The sequence below is a fragment of the Eschrichtius robustus genome, chromosome 13 (assembly GCF_028021215.1).
Source record: "Eschrichtius robustus isolate mEscRob2 chromosome 13, mEscRob2.pri, whole genome shotgun sequence".
Taxonomy (NCBI): Eukaryota; Metazoa; Chordata; class Mammalia; order Artiodactyla; family Eschrichtiidae; genus Eschrichtius; species Eschrichtius robustus.
This window is the reverse complement of record NC_090836.1, coordinates 83671211-83678214: the sequence shown is the minus strand read 5'-3', so window position 1 is coordinate 83678214 and position 7004 is coordinate 83671211.

Here is a 7004-nt window from a genome sequence, read left to right as displayed (position 1 = left end):
ACTGTGTTCTGGAAGACTTAATTTACTAGGAGGTCAGCTTAATCCTTTCAAAGCTTATTTTTAAGTTCTGTTAGGATGTATCTAGAGTAGCTTTTATTCTAGAGCTTGTTGAGTACTACTCAGTTGTGGCCCTTCTGGGATCTATACTAAATATCCTGGGCATTTTACAAGGTCTTTCCACTCTGGCTTTTTGTGATGACAATGTCTCCCAGCCCTGTGTGAGTTCTGGAAAGTGTGGAGCTCAGAGCCTCTGGGGAGGTGTTCTTCAACCTATGCACACAGTTTGGTATTTAGCCAGACTCAAGAGACTCCTATGCAAATTTCTGGAGCTCTTTTCCTGCATAGTTCCCTTTCCTGTTACTCTTTCCCACAAATACTAACTGCCTTAGCCTCCTTGAACTTTGATTTCTGTGTCTTCAACTAACCAGAGACCCTGTGCTCTGCTTCAGACTCACCTTCCTTTTGTCACCAGCTGGAAAGTGGTGTAGGAAAAAAGTGTAATTGTATGGCTACTTTTGCTTCTCTTCTCTCAGGGATCAGTCACATACTGTCTGTTATCCAACATCAAAAAGCAGTTGTTTCATATATTGATATTTTGCCTAGTTTTCTAACTTTTTACAATGGAAGGACAAATCTGTTACTGGTTATTCTGTCATGTCCAGAGACAGATGTCAAAAGCAATGGTTTTTTTTTTTTTTTTACTAATAATAGACAAAAATACTGTAGACCAATAGAAAGAGGCTAGGAAAAACTTGAAATATAAACATAAAATATTAAAATGATCCCACCTGTCAATAAGATCCAAGCTTCCCAACTACCAAAAGTGGGCAAAAATACAAATGGGCAATGAATAAAAATGAGATTAAAAGACCATTAATAGATGAAAGCTGCATTAATTTTAAATTAATTTTCTCAATCTCTTTGATAAGAAATATTTTTTTGTTTTACTTGTTGCGGTTTAAAACACAGTAAATTGCACAAAATCTTGTGTATAGATTGATGAAACTCTTGGTTACATATGTATATACCCTTGTTAACCACAACCTAGATCAAGATATATAGAACATTCTATCACTGCAAAAGAATCCTTCATGTTCAGCTAATACCTACCCTTCCCCAAAGGTATGTATGCCTTGTTCTTCTATCACCATAGAATATTTTTGCCTGTTCTCCTACTTTAGGAATTTTGGACTGAATCATACACTAAATATTTTTGCCCCAGGATTGTTTTAACATTATGTCTGTGCAATTCATCCACATTGTTACATGTAGCTGTAGTTTGCTTATTGCAACATAGTATTGCATTATAAGAGTATTCTACAGATTATCTGTTCTCCTGTTGATGGATGTGTGAACTATTTCCAGTCGGGAGCTATTATGAATAAAACTTTATTATGAGCATTTAACAAGTCTTTTTTGTGGATATGTTTTCATGCTTCTTGGGTAAATACCTGAGTGGAATTGCTAGGTCACAGGATAGGCATGTTTAGCGTTAGTAGATACTACCAAATAGTATTCCAGTGTAATGTTGTTGCAGTTTCAGTTGCTCCATTAGCTTTTTCACACTTGCTGCTGTCAGCCTTTAATCACAATTTCAAATGCTTATTTGGATATTTCCTTTTGTGATGAGATTTTCAGGCTTTTGTTAGTTTTTTGTTTGAGTTGTCTTTTTCTTATTGATTTGCGGGACTTTTCAAAACATTCTGATTAAGTCCTTTGTCGGATATATGTATTGGGAATATCTTCTGCCATTCTTTGACCTGTTTTCTAAGTGTCTTTTGATTCACACTTCTTAGTATGTAATCCAATTTACTAACTGGTTAGTGCTTTTTTGGGTCTTTTAAAAGAAATGCTTGCCAACTCTAAGGTCAGAAAGATAGTCTCATGGTTTCTATTTAGAGGCTTGATTTAGCTTTCACATTTAGGTCAATGATCCACCTCAAATTAATTTTTTCTGCACAGTGTGAGTTAGGGGTCAAGGTTAATCTTTTCCCTATATGGAGATCTAATTTCTCCAGCACTATTTTAAAAATCATCCTTTCACTGAGAGAATTGCATGGAACAAGGTGAGAAGTGTTTATTTCTGTTCTCTGGGAGTATAAGATTAGTATGATGTCTTCCTTATATTTTGATAGAATTCACTAGTGAATGCTATCATTGAGTTTTGTGTGAAGTTTAAAATTACATATTCAATTTAATATAGTACTATTATTTTTTCTCGAGTTAATTTTGGTCAGTTGCCTTTCACCAATTCTTGTCTCTTGGCTCCAAAAGCAACCCCTTACATATTCTGCTTTGTGATGCTGAGGTTAGGACTCTGCAACCACATTTCTACTTTGCAGGCTGGGTCCCTGTTAGGCTCTGCTGATAGTGGTTGCTAGAGACTGAAAGGCTGGAGAAAGGAGATTTGTCCTTCCTGTGGACTATCTTCTTGCAGCTCCTCTGAGTATCAACCTAGTGATGTTTCTTTGTGGTGCTACAGTTTCTGTATCAGTTTCAGAATCCAGTGTGGAGTTTCTTTGTGCCTTTCCTCTCCCTTCAGGTGGCAGCATGCCCTCTTCAGAGGTCTTTCAGCCCCAAGGGTTCCTGCCCCAAGCTTCTAAGTTTTAATAATTCCAACCTCTTCTCTTTTTTCCCTTGACCTTAGGTTCTATAGTTGCTGCAGTGCTCTCTCCATAATACTTCAAAATTCTTTTGTTACTCTTTCAGTAACCTAACTTTATGACTGGTTAATAATTCTTTAAAGTATTTCTGTTCAAGTAACTGATGTCATTTTTGCCTCCTGATTAGAATCTGATACACTGACCAAGGGCTAGAGTCCAGAACATATAAAGAACTTCCACAAATCATTATGAAAGATGGACAACTGGTACATAAGCAAACCCTGTAACAAAATGAAGAGACAGAACTACACATATATACACACAAAGGACATGTACAGAAATGTTTACAGCAGCATTTTTGGTAATAGCCCAAACCTTCAAACTACTCAAATGCCCATTAAAAGTTAAATGGATGTTATGCTATATCCACACAATGAAATATAGCAGTGACAAAAATCTATCACTACATATACTTATATGGATTAATCTCATGAACACAGTGCAAGGTGAAAGCCACTCAAAGGAGTAAATAATGTATGATTTTATTAATAAAGCAACAACAACAAAAATCTGTGGTGCTGTGTTAGCACAGTGGTTATTCTAGGTGGAGGGCTGGAGAGGGATAGAAACTAGAAGGGAGATTGAGAATCTCTGGGGGATTGGTAATACGGCTTCTTGATCTATGTATGGCTGCATGGTCTCTCATTTTAGAAACAAATGCCTTTTTTAAAAAAAATAAATTTATTTATTTTATTTACATTTATTTTTGGCTGCGTTGGGTCTTCGTTGCAGTGCGCGGGCTTCTCATTGCGGTGTCTTCTCTTGTTGTGGAGCATGGGCTCTAGGTGCGCGGGCTTTAGTAGTTGTGGCCCTTGGGCTCAGTAGTTGTGGCTCACGGGCTTAGTTGCTCTGCAGCATGTGGGATCTTCCCCGACCAGGGTTCGAACCCGTGTCCCCTGCATTGGCAGGGGGATTCTTAGCCACTGTGCCAGCAGGGAAGCACTCACCTTTCTTGACATACTGCCAACTCTCAAGCTACTGCCCTGTTCTCTTAGAGTTGTCTACACATCTGCCCCTGCCTTAACACTGAAATGCCCTCTTCAATGACACTACATTCTCTTGGTTCCTTGATTACCCATCCCTTAAACACTGATACTCTCATCCTTAGCTCTTTCTCACTTCCAAATCTGTGTATAATCTTATATATTTCCATCATTCGGAATATATCTGTTTGCTAAGGACTCCCAACTGTTTCTAGTTTCTCTCCTAAGCTTCAGGTAGTTACCTAATTGCCAACAGATGACCTCCATTTGGATTTATTCAGTGTCTGAGTGCTTACTATGGGTCAAACATTGTTGCTACAATTTCTCACAGAAATATCAAATTGAATGTATTCAAACTCAAAGTCTATCTTCTTTCCCCCATAGTCTTCTTTTAGAATTCTTTCAGTGACTGGAACCACCTTCCACTAGGCCAGCCAAGTAAAAAATCTCCAGGTAATTTTTTACTTCTCTCTCTCTGACCATGTTATTAATCAGATAACTCAAATCTACCCCCCTCTCCAGTCTCACTACTTTTCATTCATATTTAATTTTATATATAATGTTTTGGAATGATGGACAGATCAAAGTGAACATTCCAAAGAAATGTCCGTATACATTCCAAAGCAATACTTAACACTGTTTTCAAATGCTATACAGCATGTCCAAACTAAATATCTATATAACCCCTCAGATTAAGATAGTTGTGGTAGCCAAACTCCAAGAAGAGCCCCAATCACCTCTGCCTCCTGGGTATTCATTCTTGTGTCGTCCCTTCCCCATTTGACCTGTAAAACCAATAGAATATGGCGAAAGTGATGGTATATCGTTTCCAAGATTAGGTTGTATAAATGCTGTGGCTCCCATCATGGGTGCATTTTCTTGGGATTATTCTGGGAGGAGAAGCCAGCTGCCATGTCATGAGGGCACTCAGGTGACCTATGATGTCTCCAGCCAACACCCTGTAAGGACCTGAGGCCTGCCAACTACCCTGTGAGCTTGGGAGCACATTCTGCCCCAGTTGGACCTTCAGATTATATCGCTGACAACTAACTACAAAGTCACGAGGTCTTGAGCTAGAACCACACAGCTAAGTTGCTCCCTTATTTGTTTAATTAATTAATTAATTAATTTTTGGCTGCGTTGGGTCTTCGTTGCTGTGTGCAGGCTTTCTCTAGTTGTGGTGAGCAGGGGCTACTTTTCGTTGCAGTGTGCAGGCTTCTCATTGCGGTGGTTTCTCTTGTTGTGGAGCACGGGCTCTAGGCCCACAGGCTTCAGTAGTTGTGGCATGTGGGCTCAGTAGTTGTGGCTTGCAGGCTTTAGAGCACAGGCTCAGTAGTTGTGGCGCATGGGCTTAGTTGCTCCGCGGCATGTGGGATCTTCCTGGACCAGGGATCGAACCCGTGTCCCCTGCATTGGCAGGTGGATTCCTAACCACTGCGCCACCAGGGAAGTCCTACTCCCTGATTTCTGACACATAAAAACTACAATAATTGTTTTAAGCTGATAAGTTTTGAGGTTAATTGCTGTTAAGCAATAGATAACTTACTTCTCCCAATCAAACCATAAGCTGACTAGTTTCTGTCACTGGGACAAATAAAACAAGTACACTTTACACTGCTTCAGAATTTCAAATTATTCACTACCACAAGATCAATGTGTTAAAATCTGGACAACAAAGTCAGTACTGGTCTAGTATAAATGCATTTGATTAGGATTTTAGTTTCATAGTCAGCTTTGATTTATTCCAAACAAGCTGACAAATTTCTGGTTCTTTGATTTACAAGGGTTAAACATTACTAATTCCTCTTAATTAGCTAAAGAACAATTAATACAATAGATTTAAAAATTTTATTTATTTATTTGGCTGTGTTGGGTCTTAGCTGCAGCATGAGGGATCTTCGTTGCTGTGTGTGGGATCTTTAATTGTGGCATTGTGGGATTTTTAGTTGCGGCATGTGGGATATTTTAGCTGTGGCATGCGGGATCTAGTTCCCTGACCAGGGACTGAACCCGGGACCCCTGCATTGGGAGTGGGGAGTCGTAACCACTGGACCACTAGGGAAGTCCCCCATTAATACAATACTTAAACAGCTAAATAGACCTATGCTGCTATTAGTTAATGGGACAGTCAAATGTTTTTGACCCCAAAAACTTCCCCCAAAGAATACCCAAAGATATTCTTAAAACTGCATCCAGCATTGCCAAACATTATACCTGGCACAGAGGAGGCAATGAATAAATATTTCTTCAAGTGGGTGTAAAATTTTACAAGCAGTCAATTTCAAAGAGCTGTGAACATAGCATAAACGTCATGAAGTGTCAGTTCAATTAATGACTTTATACCAGAACATAACAGAATTGATCTGTTTTGGGTCTCCCTACACTAAAAATTCCATGTTTCCTTCTCTGCTTTCTTCCTAAATCTTTCATGGGAAGATACTATATGAACTCTGAATAGCTCTCAGTGACTGCTAATTCAAAGTGACAGACTGACTACATGAATGGAAGAGAAGTGAGACATCAGAAGACAATATGTTGCAAAAAACTGTATGAAGATGGAAAACAGATTAATAAATAGAAAACAAATTAAGGGTAAGAAGACTCAAAGTTAAATGGCTACAAAGATTAAAACTACAAGTGAACCTTAAAGATCCCTTAAAGAGGTTTGGAACTTAGAGGCACCACTAAAGTTGTGGAAGGAGCAAGGCTGAACAGGAGAACTGGTTCAGAGTCTGTGTAAGAGTTTTGGTCTTTTAGGTCCTCTCTGCCATTATCATATGCAACCAGACTCATCATTTCTCAGCTGTGCAAATTTGGGCACGTTTCTTAACCCCTCCAAGCACCAATTTCCTCATTTGTAATGAGAGAATAAGGAAATACCCATTTCATAGGACTATCTTGAGGATTAAGTGAGTCAATACACATCAAGTACATAGAACAGTATCTAGCACACAGTAAGCCTGCAATAAAGCATACTTTGTTATTTTAAGCCTTTGATGCTACTTGCTTTCTAATTAATTACAGTGTACGTATTACCTTGAGAATCACTAATTTAAATAAAATCACCTTTGGGGGACACATGAATGATGGAGAGATAAAAGCATTTTCAACTTGTGAACACAGCTCCATGATGAATATATGGCAGCAACATCTTTGCTTAGTCTCAAAGCAAGACTAACCATCATGAGTGCCACAGATGAGTACGAAGACAGGAAAAGTGAGGGAAAAAGGGAAATGTAGACTGAAAAGTATTAGTCGCTATACTGTAGAAAGTGAGAGAGGTGCCTCTGAGAGCTTCCCTACAACATTCTGTGAGTATAATGGCTATACATTGCTTACCTAGGAACGAGAGGACCAG